Below are 16,798 nucleotides of genomic sequence, written 5' to 3' on the forward strand. Positions count from 1 at the left end.
TGAAGTAATATAAAAAATGATACAAAGCACGTAAGATGTTCCTAACAGCATGGACAGGGTAGACAACATAATACTATATCATTTTGAAACTAATATATTACATATAATAAGCTGTTAAATGAAACTTACAGTTCAAAGTCAATTACTCAGCTGTTCAGAATGCCAAACCTGAGGTTTCCTGTGCAACATTCTTTCAGACACTAACCTCATTCTTGATAACAGTGGAACCATTTTAGCTAAAAATTTACCCCTGCCCCAATAATAATAATTAATGATGAAATAATAATAATTAATAACCAATAAAGAATTAACACATAATTAATAAATGATAATTAGTCATAAAAATCTGAGCCAAAATAGTTAAAGTTTGGCAAAGTGATAACCAATTGAAACAGTCTTATAATGGGAAATTGTAAGCCTTGCCTACCAGCTGATTGAAAAATGAAATGTCTGTCCCATTGGGAATTCTACATTTTTATTTTATTTTTTTATTTTTTTGCTGAAGCAGGATTAAAAGTCAAAGCAACACTTTTCATGGAACAAAATCTTCAGGAACTTTTGATTCAGACTTCTTTGATCAAAACAACAGAAATCAACATTCTCAAATCAAAACATTTTATTTCATTTTGTTGACTCAAATTGAAACATTTCATCTAGTCAGGTCAACATTAAGCTCAGTCTCTGCCTGAGTTGCCTCAGTGGACTCCCATGAACACTGCAGAGTCTCAGCCACAGGCAGAAATGCAGTTTTCATTTGTTCAAGAAAAAGGATTCGTAGGGAATAATGACAGCATGAGGGACCTGAAACTACAATACTAGTGACTCAGGTGCACTCAGACTAATGTTGACCTGACCAAAAGTTAACATTTCATTGTGATTTTCCTGATGGAAAATTCCACTGAAATTAATATTTTCCAGTGGAAAATTTGATTTCAATGAAACCTCATTTCATGATGGAAAAAATGTTTTACTCAAAATTTTTCACTCAGCTGCATTCTTACCTATAAGTGTAGCTACCATATTCACCTATAATAATACACAACTTCTCAGGCTTATAAAACAATAAAACAACGACAATGATCCTTCGGCTTCAGTTGTGTGTCCCAATTTAGCTACAAACATTTTCTAGCAACATACTGACCTATAACATTTATGATTCTATCATTGATCTCCACTCTTGCCAGCCATATCAAGAGGAATGTCTCATATACCTAGCTTTTCTTATGTGTTTTTGACTTTGAGTAAGCAAGATACTTAATCACATGCTCAACTTTAAGCGTGCTTTTCACTTCATTGAAATCAATGGGATTTAAGAACATGACTGAAGGTTAAGTGAATCCTTGAGTACTTTGCTGAAACAGGTCTCATAGCAATAACTACAAATATAAGTTCTATCCTTATCTGCACACACACACATGAGTGAAATTTATCCATCTTAGGTTTCTTAAGGTTGTTTTTTTTTAACATAGTACCATTCAGCACGTATTCAAAAAGAGTATAAAATACCCAATATGAAAAGAGATTGTTGATATAAATGTTTATGAATATCCCATGTATACCCAAAGTAGAGATGGTCAAATAATACAAAAATTAATTCATTACTTTTTTTGCACATAAAAGCATAAAATATGTGAGTTCAGCTTGCTTTTATTTCACTCATTATTGTGTATTTGGAAAACATTCCGAAATCCAAAAATTTTCATGAATTGTATCCTAAATTAGTGTTTGTCTGAAAATTCATGCTTGAAGACATTCTTTTTTCACTTGTTATTCTACTGTTTAAAATGTTCAGCTGTGCGCTAAGGGCTGCATTCAGCATGGGTGAGTAGTCTGCTTTACAATTAAGCCCTTTATTTAAGATAAATAGTACTACTCTCCTAAAGTGTGAGATTAGCAGGGCTTTTGGGGCTTTTCTATTTAAAGATCTAAAATAAATAAAATATGCTAGGGTGCTCTCAAACTGGTTACCTTTAACTATTAATGGTAAAGTTTTTAAAATTTGACTTGAATTGGTTGTAAGAAATGGCCATCACCTACAGTACATGCTGTAAAGCATGAGAAAATGTACTTTAGAGAAAAAATTTGCACTGATGGGGAATAATCTAGATGAACTATTGCTACTTGTCCATATCTTATTTTATTTGATTCTATATAACTAAGGAAGAAAAGGTCAAAGAGAGTAAATGAGTGGGCACAGCAGTGGGAAGTTATGGAATGTAAAAGCACTTTTCTCTCTTGTTCTGTATGTTGGCATAGTTCTGACTTTACCAAGTATGTTCAGAATTCAGTTCTTATTCATAGTGAAACTGGTCAAAAAAGCAGACAAGTTTGGGGGACTTCTTTTTTGTAAAATATTTCTCATCTGTTGTCCAAAAGATTATGTGATAATATTTTTCTGACCAAATCTTTTCATCAGTGTATCTGAAAAAGGAGAGGTAGGGACCCTAAGAAACAAGACGTACTAAAGCACACATTTTTATTCAGAAGGAAACAGGCTAAAACAGGATATTTAACACAATTGAAACAATTTTTGAAGGCAAACTAAAGCAACCATTTTTATTTGCAATATATTTGCTAACCCTCTCCTAAAAATGTAATGTAATAAGGACTGAAAGGTCAGCAACTGCTCTTTATTTTCAGTCCCCAGTCACATGCTCTGGATCAAAATGAAAAAAGTCAATACCCCAGTCACATGAGAGGGGTCAATATTTACCGACTTCAGCAGTGCTGCTACATTTAACACTCTTTTCATCAGGTAGGCAAAGTCATTCTTTTCCAGAATGTTACAATCTCAACTGAGGCCTCATCAGGTTATTATGTTGACCCTGATCATCAATGGAGCTTGATGTAGGCACTTTACTCTTCCCAGCGTTCATTCAAACACAGCTTTCCTGTGTATATAGCTCACATCCCAACCTTTCCAGAAGAGTCTAACAAATTTCTGTAAGTGACTGTTTTCAGTTTATTGCAATAAAGTTTTTCTCGGTCTCCCAAGTGAGTGTTTCTATGCAATAAAATGTGCTGATTGGAATGTCAATTCATTCATTGGCCATTCAGTCAAGTAATAGTTTGTGGGACCTGTAAAAGCTTTCAGGGAAATAATTTTCAGGGTTACTGATGGCAAGATATGGCCCATAGTTTTTTTAAAAAATACTTGAATGTTTTACATTATTTATTTCTTTTATTTCCATATCACTGTAACAGTGCATTGCCCATCATGGAACAAATAAAGACAGATTACTGGCCTGTAAGAAGTTGCTGGCTAGGGCCCTGATTCTGCAAAGGCTTATGCAAGTACTTATTTTTATGCACTATGAGTAGTCCCATTGAAATCAGCAGACCTACATGAGCTAAATAGTCCCAGTGTGTAAAGTCAAGCACTTGCCTAAGTCTCTGCAGAAGTTGGGCTGAGGTAAAGATTTGGATTGCAGGCAGACAATATAACAAAGGAAGGGGATGCAGAATAGGTGGAACAATGTTGAAGAGGATAAAAGCCAGTGCATATGACCTGGTGGTTGCAAAAAGTTGTGTATTTTGCCTTATTTTTTATAGACTAATAAAAATTGTCCTGATTACATCAGACCTACAGTTTATAAGAAACCTGACAGTAGTGAATTTTGAAAAGGAACATAACTGAGTAAAGGAAGAAGAAATGGAAGACAAGATCAGGAAGACACATTTCATCTGCACAGAGTCTGCTAATCACATGTTCCGACTTCCACTGGGATATACAAATTGAGAGGATTCTATTGTACCAGGACAAATCAGAACAATTATAAAGTTCTTTTTTTTTGTCTTTCTTGTTTTTTCACTAGTAAAGCTTAAGTTAAGCTTTTTGTTTACAAATTGGTAAGCAATTGTGCTTACGAAAGAGACTTTGTATGCTAAGTTCCAGCCCCAAGTGAATTTTATACATGCTAATTATAGTTTCATGAAAAATGAGATAACAAAAGTGCTGACATGCTCTTAATAAAAGTATGTGGAGAACTAAGATGTCTGAGTTTTACAACTTAAGCATTTCTCAAAACTTTGCTCAAGCATGCAAACATTATTAGCTTTGAATAATCACAGGCCCTTTGGGTCTTGGTAATGTCACCAATATATCTAATCCTATTATGATGATGATTTATATTACAATAGCACCTTCTGATCAGGGCCCACTGGACTAGGTATTGTACATGATATAGTAGCAGTCAGCCCTCCCCTGAAGAGATTAAAACTAAATAGACAAGACAGAAAAAAGGACCATTGTCCCCTTTTTACAGATGTGAAAGAGAGGCAGAGAACATACCCAAGGTCACACAATAAATATGTGGTAGAGCAAGAGACTGAACTTAGATCTCCAGAGTGCCTAGCCTGTGTCTTGACCACATAACAGTCCTGCCACTCTTCATCACTTAGCTGCTATTTTTCTCTTTTGGTGTTTGTAAAAAGTTAATTCTTCAAACTAAGTTCCTGATTCTACAACCTTTACTCTTGATGAGTAACATTGACTCAAACAAGTACTCCCATTGGCTTTGGTGGAAAAACTGGGTCCTCGGTGAATTAAAGAAAGCAGTAAATTAGTATTTAATAAAGCATAATTAGTAGTGCTGTTAGTGAAATTATTCAACATTGGGAATGATGAAACACAAGACAGAACAAAGGCCTTTGCATTAATCATAGCAAATATGATTATTTTCATTTTTTTAAGTTGAATTCAAAACAGCTGCTGGGGTCTGCTGCATGGTGAAATAATGATGTAGCTGTAGAAGGCTTCAGCTGTACAGATGAGGAGACCAGACAGATATAATAACTTGGGATAGGAAGGAACCTATGACTAGAATAAGAAGTCCCCAATTCTATACCTGAGAGATCCCTTTTGCTTGGGAGGATGGGAGGAAAGGAAGCTACCAGTGACCATTTGCAATAATATTTGATCCAGATGAAGCAAATGTGCAAGGGTATCACCCTAGCTATCTTACTGATATAAAGAGTAGCCATTTCTACTGAGATTTATGCTACTTGAGAGTAGGGATAAAGGACATCAGTAACTGCCACTGAATAGTCTGCTACCACAAGTGGGAAATTAGCTGCCTGCATATTCTGTTGTGCCGGAGCTGGAGGCTGCTTGTGTGCAGAGTGTATTGTTTGTTTTATGTCATGGAGGAAAATGTGTTTACGTGAATACACCCATCACTTTGCTACAGATGCTTTATCCTTGTAATCTGTGTCTTTGCACTCATGGATAAGATCTGGAATAGATGTAGCCATAAAAGCAGCACATATTTTACTTCCTAACACATACTTATTTCACTGCCTCTTTAGTGACTGGACGTGGCTTTAAGAGTAACAACAAGCCATACAAAACTAAATATTTATGAGAAAGTCTCATTTTCAGAATAGCATCTGCTTTTTTATCATGTATGTTTATGTTAGATAAGAGGGAACATGTTTACAGTTAGATGGAAAAGACTCAAAATGTTCTATTTCCCATAAGGGGAATATATTCTTCCTTTTAAATACAGTAGATGGGAGGCTCTCAATGCCTCCAAGATCACTTAAACAATCACCTTTCTGGCACATCCGCCAGCCCTTACTCAGCTTTGAAAGAAGTGGCTTGCTATTTCTTCCGATGCCTAATCTTTGCTAGTTAGATAGGATGGAGACACATTCAAACATTTTATGCTCTCAAAATACTTTTCTACTTCATTGTGTTTGTAGGCGTATAAATTGGAGGTTCTCCGATCAGCAATATCTTTTTAAACTCCTGGGATTCACCCAAAACAAAAGAAAACCAGAAATAACGTTACATCTGGTAAATGCTAGTCCTTTATTACACATACCGATTTATACTACTTTAGTCAAAGCAAGTGCAGGCTTTACAAATCATTATGTGGTACATACAAATATTGGTCCCAATGCTGCAAATACACATGTGCTAAACTTAGCACACATGACTAATCCCCCTGATGAGAATTGTAAAGTTAAACGTTGTGTGTAAGTGTTTGTGGAATCTGGGGGGAAGGGGATTGTTAACAAACATGTTTCATAACCACCTTTCTAATGTTTGATTTCTGACAATGCTGCTGCTTCTTCTATGTGTGAGGAAAAACGTGAGAGACTCTGAACCTGAATACCTATTCCAACCCTCACCCTTTAAACTTTGTGGAAGTTTACAAATGGGTGGCAAAGAAGTGAAAGGAACAAATGAACATCCACTTATGAAGAGAAATTATTACAGAAAAATCACATTGAAATGACAAATGGCGTCTGTTTGTACTACAGCATTTTTATTCTGAGTTCATGATAACATGTTAATTATAAATAATAGTTATTTCTAAATAATAGCTGCTCCTCACTCTACATAAACACTCACTGACAAGCATTTCAGTTTAAACAAAGACCATAGCTACTTATTTCTTCACATCTTGCTGTAGGCTGCACCATTTACTTAAATCTAACTAAATGTACAAAACAGAAATGCTCCCAGAAAGTGCATTTTAATTAAAAATGGTTAAACAATCACTGCAAGCACACAAGCGAAATGCTTCTGTGTATGATTCTCTTTGTCATTGAAGAGGGTACATCCTGGTATTAATATTCCACACCATGCTTTCAGTGGCATCTTTCTTGTGCTCTACATAAAGTTAGTATTTGGTAGCAGAGAAATGTTGAAATACAAAAGTAGGACAAGAATTTTCTGTCAACACACGCAAATAGTTAATTCCTAGCTACCTAAGGTACACCTCTATCCCGATATAATGCTGTCCTCGTGAGCCAAAAAATCTTACCGCGTTATAGGTGAAAGCATGTTATATCGAACTTGCTTTGATCCGCCTGAGCACACAGCCCTGCTCCCCCCGGAGTGCTGCTTTACCGCGTTATATCTGAATTTGTGTTATATCGGGTCGTGTTATATCGGGGTAGAGGTGTATAGGGAACCTTGAGTTAATGGGCAAGATCGGACTTCCATTAAAGCCATGGAAACATGGATACATGGAAAGAAGGACCAAATGCCAGGGATGTGGTTTAATTAGCCACAACTTTTTTACTTAACTAATCTGAGAACTAACCAGCAATAACTCGTAGAGTGCAGGTTCCTTCCTGAATCATTTCCACATGATGGACAGCTGCTGTCAGTCCCCCAATGTTGCACATTGGTCCCAGGCCATTTCTGGGATCCCACTTTTTTCCCTCTTATGAGGATTAAGTGGCTGTAGAAAGGGGCTTGTCTTCTCACCATACAGACATTAGGAGCGGCAACCCATTCTCTAGCTTCTTTAAGGGATGCCTTCCCCTAAATCCACTTCCAATCCCAGTTTATCAGGGAACCAGACCCCCTATGGAACAAGTAATGGTACTGGGCACCTGTCACAAGGGGGCACCAGCTTGACTGCTTCCTACAGCCATGTTCCCAGATAGCTAACATTCCTTCCCTACCATCAGCCAATATCGAATCTGCTACCTGGTTGGAGAGGTGTACTCCATCATCCTTGAATAACTCAGGTACCAAATATGGCATTTTGGGTGGGTAATTGCATATCCTCCCCATTCTCATATATCTTCTTGTTAACCCAAAGAGGTCTGGGTTCAATTGCAGCCTTTCAGACCAGTTTAAAGTCAAATCTGCCCTAAATCTCTCTGTGCTCTGATGATTTAGACAACACCCTTAGAAAATCTCAAATAATTTTACCCAGGTGTACAATAGTCATTTCAGATGGCTGCTTCCTGTCTGCCAAAGACTGCAAGAAGGAGCTTCAGCTGGTTCCAAGGCATGCCACTCTTGCTAAGCCAATTCAGATTAATCTTTCCACCAACTCCCAGCTCTGAGCCTCCAGGGGAACTGGCTGCCTATGTGTGGGCCCAATGCCCACAGATCCAAACAGCAATTCTCATTACCTGTTTCCTTGCTCCCTGTAAAGTGCCCTTCCATCCAGACCAGCTCAGAGCAGCTTCACTGCTGAGAACATCCAGGGGGAACCAGCCTCCACTGACAGGCATAACCCATTGGACTTCTGTTCCTAGCAATGCTGTGGATGTAAGCACTCAACTGCCAAATGAATGGAATCTCACTTCAGCAGGGGGACCTCAATAATACATGTTCCTTGACATTGCCACAAAATGAGATGTCCTTTCCCTGTGATGCAAGAGTGCCACCTATACTAGGCAACTCTACTGCTCTGATTCAGCAAATCCCCGCCTCCCCACATGCTTGTAGTATTATGACTCACCTTGCGATCCCTTCATTATTTTATATCACTTGGAAAGTCAGGGTGTCAGAGCTCTCTCCCATTGCAAATCCCTAAATTCCAAAGCCCTACCTAAATCCTTCATGGCTGAATGCCTTATTAACCCTGATAGAAACCAGTCCTCCAATCCATGCCACCACAGATTGTAGTATCAAATTCTGAGAGGGCGTGCCCTCTGCTCTCAAGTGGAGTAGACTACATTCCTCCACGCTCCTAATATACACCTGAATGATCAAGATGCTAGTTGTTTTGCACTAACACAAAATTGGTCAATCACGAACCAAACTTCCAGAGGTCTAATTTCATGCCGGATCCCAACACAGGTCTCATATTCTACCCAGCTCATACTCTGAGTGACTTGAAGAACTGGCCATTATCAGTGCAGACCACTGTCAGAATTGCTTTTCTCACCCAATTTCATCTTTGCATGTAGTCACTGCCATTAGGACAGGAAAAAAGCTTCTATAAGATTAAGTTCCTCTCCCAGATACAATGAGCATAGCTTGCCCTGGTGGAAACCCCAAACATATTCAAAACAGCTTTCAGATCCAACTGTGGCATCTGATCCTCCCTTCCCTTATGGCATTGTCCAACACTCAGGAAATTCTCTATGTCTTAATTTTACCATCTGGCAGTGAATGAGAAGGCTGAAAACTGCCAAGTGCAAAATACCCATCCCTAGAACACCTCCTGGAGTATGAAATTGAAGATGGCCAAGCTTGTAGTTCATGCAAACTGTTATTCTTGAATGCCCCAGCTCTCCTAGCCAACATCTGCAATCCTGCCAATTTTTTTAACAGTAAGTAGAGATACCTGCCTGTCTCTAAGTCAGTTTCCAGACAAGCCAGTCTGATGAGGGGGATGGGGCTCTCTATGTTTCATTTGCTGGCAGTACTCCTAGTCTACCAGCCAATGTGCAATGAAATCGATAGGCTTGTATCCCCTCTTGAATCCAGCCGTGATATGTATCCAGGTGGCTCACCATCTGTAAATGTTAACCAAGCTGTAACACATGGACTCCAGTTACCCGGTGTCAGATGGGGAAAGGACTTATGGCATGCCCCCTCTGTGGGTCTGTCTCTACCCTTAGGCTGTGAAGAAGGAGGAAGGAGAAAACCATCTCCCCCCTTTGGGATAACCATATATTCCTTCCCCAGGGATAAATTCCTTCCTCTGCCTTCTCTCCATGTGGGCTGCGAGTCAGCACCGCCCCCCCCAATCTCTCCTCTCCCAGTTTCGGAAGTGGGGGAGACTCTTAATGGAGTGTCGTAGAAAAAGTCACCCACGCATTGATTTTAGTTCAGAGACTCAAGCCTGAGGCCAGTTTATTGCAATACATACCAACGCGTTGGGGGTTGCAGTCAGAAACTACACCCCCGATCTGAGCTCTCAGGCTCCTTTTTATTCTTACAAACCACAAACATATTACAAGTTACACATCATTTACGAAAAATAAAGAGTTAGGGTTTGCTTTCTTATTATTTTCCAAGAATTATTAGGCATATTAGGTGGAGGGCTTTTGGTGGTTTCCGATATGGACAGTACTTGGCACCAGTTAGGGTGAATTTTCAGCAGGGTGCATGTTAGTATGGCCGGCGAGGGGACACAGAGCACCCAAAAGAGAGACGCGATTGGCTAGTTTTGCATTTAGCTGGAATTACAGGAGAAGTTTGCATTTAGCTAGAAATTCGGGCGGCGGGGGGGGGGGGGAGAGTTACAGAGCACCCCACCCAAAGGAGAGGCGTGATTTGTCAGTTTGCAGCTAGCTAAAGTTACTTATTGCTTCACACAAGCGGTTATTATATTTCAACAGCCATGAACATATTTCATTAGTGCTGCTGCTGGGGCTTTTTATTCTTTCCCTCCTTGGCCCCCCCTCCATCCTCTGGTCATGACCCTTGACCGAGACTGGCAGAGAACATGACACTTAGTTTGGTTCAGGCTTGTGGCTTGCAGGGCGGGCCTATATGATGAGTCTTCACCAATGTTTTGATCGGTGCAAGGGAGGCCAGCCAGGCTTATTCCCCCACAGGAACCACTGCCCTTTTTCCCCCACCAGTCCAAGCAATCTCCCCCAGCCCCGCTGCCTTGAAGTTGCAGGGTTTGCATTTTGCCATGTTCTTGGGTCAGACTAGGATCAGGACCACTATATATATATATAACTATGTGCAGGAGAAGGCCAAGAGGAAAAACATTAATGTTCAATGAACTGTTTGATTTGTATAGTCCTATGACTTTAAATCTCCAGGCTTAGGTTCTCATTACAGGCAAAATAATCACTAATATTCTCCTCCTATATCAACTGATCAATTCTAGGTAATAACTTGTCTGTCTCAGGCAAGGGTTCATTTGATTCCTAGTGTCAGTATCATAGTTACTATGCAAATACAATAAACTATCATGTTTGATATTTCATAAATATTACTGATAAACTATGTAATATGTATTTTGTAATCTTTTCCTGTGGGAGCATTTCTTAATCTATTCATCCTGCCTTTTTTTTTCAGTGCCAAGGAAAGGACAGCAGCAGTCTCTTATCAAGACACTGCAAAGCTACATTTGCTTTTACAAATGCAGATGCAAAGATTATTTGAATTCATACAGTAATAAAAGGTTAAAAAAGTTAAACCTCTAATGAGCCATTTAAAGAAGGATATGAGTAATATTTAAAACTTTGCTGTATATGACCTTGACAGACAGCCAATGCAGAAAATCACAGAGGAATGTACAATGAAATCAATGTGGAAAGGAGAGAGGGTTGGGTATTTTTTAACATATATTATTGCTAGGAGATTTTTCTGTTGATTTCCTTCATTCTCAGTGGGAAAACTGGTTCAGATCAAATAAAAACTAAGGCTCCCATATCCATGTGGATAGACCCTGGTAGACATGCAGGGCTCTATTGTCTTGAGTAGGACGCTAAAGGCATCAGGGAGGATCTGATTGCAGCTTTATGGCACCTACCTTCACCCCAAATTCAAGCTCAACAAAAACTATTTGCAGTTTGAAAAGGATCTGTTCACTTTTAGAACCAAAGTGATATTGTCATAAGAAGATATATTATGTTTGCACAGCTCTCTTCTTGCAGACTGGGGCCAGGACTAAAAGCAACAGTGATAAATATTGCTCTATGAGGAAAGCTGTTAAGATATCTATCTAAGGGACTTATATGGTTCCCATTACCATAGTATCTGAGCACCTCATAATCGTTAATGTTACACCCTCACAACACCCCTGCGAGATAAAGGTCACAAGGTTCTCATGTAATTTGTGGTTTGAACCCAATATAAATACAGAAACAGTCACTATGTATGAAATTTATTCATCATGGTACCAGGGGCTAGAACAAGCTCTTTCCCACCATGTAAGCCCCGCATAGGGCTAAGCCAGAGATACCTTAATTGAAGTGACAGCACAAGTACAAAGTCTACAGAAAAGTTGGCTTACTGGCACTGCAGGTGGGAGGCCGGGGGCAGGTGGGGAAAGGGCCAAAGGATTCATCTTTATGTAATGGCTGCTACAGGTGGCATGGAGGGGCTGGGATTGCTGTTTTCATCCAGCCAGCTGAAGTGATGGTTCTGAAGCACTGGAATCCCCCATAGCCTTGCCTCGGGTTTTAAGAGGCGAGGTTCACTTCTCCAACTCACCCACTCTTGTTTCACATGCCACCTGACTACTCAAGACTTTTGTGAGAGAAATAGATTCAGCATAAATGAAAAGATAAAATGTGATGCAGTAAACTGGAGAGGAATATTTATGAGTACATTTGATTTCCACTCACACCCACCATATAATAGCTTCAACTATGAAAGTCTCTGTGAAGGTCTAATCTTTAAGGTCCTCAAAATGCTCTCAGAAATGATCAGTTACAAATTTTAAAAAGCACCTTGTGTACTTGTATTAGCAACTCACCATACACTGCAACAAGAAGACGTTGCTATAGAAACACCCTCCTTAATACTTTAACCATTCACTGTTGGCTCTGAAGAGACACGGAGGAGCCTGAATAATGACTACTAACCCATATGTCGTTTAAAAATTACACAATTTCCATTCAAAACAATCAAAACTTTAAAAAAAAATCTATCAAGGATGCAAGCACTTTGCTACATTTCAATTGAAACCTCTTCTGACACAGTCAAAACTCTACTGGTTTTCATTATTTTTCTCTGTACCTGTTTTATGTGTTCAGATGCCATGGTAATGGGCACAGTACAAGAGACCAAATAGACTAGAATAGAGTTAGTTGACTGGCCAGGCAAGTCTTATTAATGAACTTATAAAATAGTTTGGGATCATTTGCTTTAGCGTGGGGCGTTCTCTTTGAATAAAGAGAACATTTTGTTTCTCATTGAGATAATTTTTATATATAGTATTTCCTTGCTTGCCTCTTGTTCTACTTGTTGAAAAGTTCACTGAAATGTAGATGAATTTAAAGGGCTGAATGTTGCTTCCTTTCAAGAATTCCTTCTTGAAACTGAAAGAAGTGTATTAACTTTTTTTGATTCCCTAAACAGTTGAAGGATTTTTTTATTCTTCAGATTCCAAATAAAAAAAGTGGTTTGATGGACACATATTTTGAAAAATTGCACCTCAAACTTTTCTGTAGAGTATACACTTTATAGCATCAAATTGTTCCTTCATCAGTAAGGATTTTATTTATTATTATTATTATTATTATTATTATTATTTGTAATACAAATGCCTAGAAGTCCCAACTAAGATTTGGGACCTTCTATTTTAGTCATTGTATAGATGTATAGCAAGAGTAAGTCCTATTTTGTAATAGATGCAATAAACACAGGATGGGAGGAGAAACAGGCACAGAGATTTGCCCACAGTCACACAGCAAGTCAGAGGCAGGAACAGAACTCAACCTCTCTCAGGCCCAGGTGATTATTCTATTCAGTAGACTATTAACTCTCCCTCTCCAGATTACCTCCTCCTTTTCTTAAAAGGGTATGTTGTACTTTTAAGCATGCGGAAGAATATTCATTTTTGTCCTCAAAAGGTGTATGGAGAAAAGCATCGATCTACAATCAACCTGCTGTAGGCTTGGTGCCTGCAGTAGGGATTTTAGGCAACATTTTCCCACTTTTGCTAATACCAGTGCAGCTTCACTAGAGGTAAGAATGTTGGAAATCCTTGTATAGACAATGCTAGTGTCATTATTTTTAATAGTGTGTCATTTAATACCTATTCAAAGCAGATGCAAACAATATGGGTGTTAAAAATGAAAGCAGCCACAGGATCTCTGGGTAGGCTAGCAGCCCCAGTATGGTTACTCCTTGGGAGAAATATTTTCCCCAAAACCCTAATATAGATCACCAGGAGAGCCTTTTTTCTCTTTACTTGTTAGACTCTGGAAGCAGCCCTTATCTGATGCAACAGAAATACTCCACTAATTTTTCTATGCACTCTCCTTATATTTTTCCTCTATCTCTGTCTCTCTCTCCCTGCATTCCTGAAATATAAGGTATGACTACACTGCAAAAAAATACAAATATGTGTTTTTATCTGCTAGCTCATTTGGGTTAAAATAGCAATGAAGACAGGGCAGCTTGGGTTAGAGGAATCTGGAGTTGAACATGAGCTGCTAACCCAAGTTAAGAGTTCAGTTGCTGTGTCTTTACTGCTGTTTTCACCCATTAGTTAACATGGGTTAGCTAACTCAGTTAAACAGCTTTTCTGCCATGTAGACATACCCATACTAGTGATACAAGATGTTTTATTTTGTGACTACCTATACCAGGGGTGGGAAAACTACAGCCTGCGGGCCACATCCGGCCCATCAGACCATTTAATCTGGCTCTCAGCTCCTGCTGGGGAGTGGGGTCGAGGACTTGCCCTGCTCCGCGTGGCTCCCAGGAAGCAGCCGGCATGACCGCCCTCTGGCTCCTACATAGTACGCAGAGGTGTGGCCAGGCAGCTCTGCACACTGCGCCATCCACAGACGCAGGCCCTGCAGCTCCCATTGGCCATGGTTCCCAGCCAATGGGAGCTGCAGGAGTGGAGCCTGTGGATGGGGCAGCATGCAGAGCCGCTTGGCTGTGCCTTGAAGCTGGAGGGGGGACATGCTTCCAGGAGCAGCTTGCAGTAAGCGCCGCCTGGAGTCTGCACCCCCAATGCTCCCCCCCACCCCAATCCCCTGCCACAGCCCTGATCCCCCTCCTGCCCTCTGAACCCCTTGATCCCAGCCCAGAATCCCCTCTTGTACCCCAACCCCTCATCCCCAGCCCACACCCCCAGCCAGAGCCCTCACCCCCTGCCATGCCCCAACAGCCTGCCCCATCCCTATTGGTCCCAGACTGGAGCACCCTCTTGTACCCCAAACCCTCATCCCCGGCCCCACCCCAGAGCCCATACCCGCAGCCAGAGTCCTCACACTCCTCCCACCCCAACCCCCTGCCCCAGCCCTGAACCGCCTCCCGCCCTCTGAACCCTTCGTTCCCAGCCTGGAGCTCCCTCCTGCACCCCAAACCCCTCATCCCTAGCCCCACCCCAGAGCCCTCACACACACACACCCTCACCCCAACCCGGAGCCGCCTCCTGCACCCAGAACTCCTCATTTCTGGCCCCACTCCAGAGCTCGCACCCCCAACCAGAGCCCTCTACCCCCAAGCCGCACCCCTACTCCCAATTTTGTGAGCATTCATGGCCCGCCATACAATTTCCATACCCCGATGTAGCCCTAAGGCTAAATGTTTGCCCACCCTGACCTATACTCTGCTCTTCCCTGCTGAAGAGTTGTCTTCTGATAGGAAACCTTTTACCCAGCATGGTTTTCTGGTGAGTGGCCCCTTACAGTTTTCTGAGACAAGCAGCTACAGTATTCTAAAGTGGGCAGTTTGTAGTTGGCTGCTGCTAGCTGCCTATTGATTTCTTCTAGTTGTCTAGTACTTTTATTATCAGATTAATCGATCTGATAAATAAAATTATTCTTAACTGCTGTTGTTTTCAGCTTTTTTGTTTCTTATCCCTGAGAGGATGGCACATTCGCACAAGTCCTTTATTGTTTCTCTTTTCTCTTGTTATTGTGAAAAGTTCTGGAAATAAGAAATGGCTATCCCCCACCCCATATTTAATTAAAAATGCCAAATGAACTATTGTTCTCAAAGTATTTTTGCCAATGCATAGACCTGGAACATCAAAATGTATTACCTGGATCAGTGCTTTTAGCAGACCTTGCAAGATTTACAGGATGGAAGTCTTTAATTTAAAACAGACCATTTACCCACTTATAATGTGTCTCCTAGTATCACAAAGTAACTCAGAAATTAGCTGGTATCCTGACAGCAACTGCTTCTATAATTTCATCTTTAAATTTGTTTCTTTATATTAAATAAATAACCTCCACACAGAACATTTACAGGATACATGGGTGGGCATAAGAGGAAAGAAGGAGCTTTTTCTTTAAAAAAAATAATTTCTTTTTACATCACTAAAATTACTGTATGTCTAGCTGGTTATTATATGGTAAATAGGACAATACAGTGTAGCTATCTATGTAATAATTACATGATTGTGAAGGTTAATTGGTAATAAAATTTGAAATGTCCAAGCTGTTCCAATCATAATTGTTATAATATTTTCAGAATAAAGATCTCATAAGTAGTGAACTGCAACAGACGTCCCACTTTTGCTGCAGTTCGTCTCAGGAGGTCTGGCAATCTCTGTTGGGCCATCTGTCGTATTCAGATCAGGTCAGATACGAATTTTTCACAGAGAGCTGGGGGAGAGAAGTAGGGCAATGCATTCTGGGGCACTCTGGAGTTGGGAAAGTCAAAACCTGTGAGAGATTGGAAAAGGGCAGGTGCAGAAGCAGAGGAATTGCCAATACTGAAATTCCTCACATAAAAATTTACCACAACTGTCTATGTGTTGAAGCCAGATAAAAGGAGCTGTGGATTATGGGTCTTGACTGGGATTTGAGAGGTTAGGGGGCTAGCTTGGGAAAAGGCATTGGGAGTAGTAGAGAGGGAATTGAGGTTCCTTGTAATGAAAGGACCCCCTCAAAATAAGGGAGAAAAATCTAACTGGGTTGAGAAGAGAGAGTGAAGTCTGAAAAGGAATTGTGAGGAAGAAAGAATTCAGAGGCTTGGATGACCTTCAGATAAGTATTCAGCGTCTTCTGGTCTTATAAGAGCTGACCTCTCTCAACCTTTTGCCACTTGCCCAGTGCTAATTGTTACACTGCAACTTCAGAGACAGAACCAATTAGACCTTTATCCTGTTATTCCACAGTGTTTATTATGTAATTACATGTTGAATAGTGACAGTGTGAATATTTCACAATTTAACATGGCTATTGTAGATTTGGCTTCAACTAAAGAAAGAACTTCTCTAATAGCCACATATTCAGTAATTTTTGCTCTAAGATGCACTACTGATGTATAACATTTAGACCACAAGCACAAGAAATGTACAATATTTACACTGCCACTGGAAATTATAATAATGAAATAATTCCATTAGCTAAATTCCAATAATGAGAAACTAGAGAGCTCTCTTTAATTGGGAGTATGCATTTAAGAATAGTTTATGAATCCATTTTTAATGGCCTTTTA

The sequence above is a fragment of the Chrysemys picta genome, chromosome 3 (assembly GCF_011386835.1).
Source record: "Chrysemys picta bellii isolate R12L10 chromosome 3, ASM1138683v2, whole genome shotgun sequence".
In the NCBI taxonomy this organism is placed as follows: domain Eukaryota; kingdom Metazoa; phylum Chordata; order Testudines; family Emydidae; genus Chrysemys; species Chrysemys picta.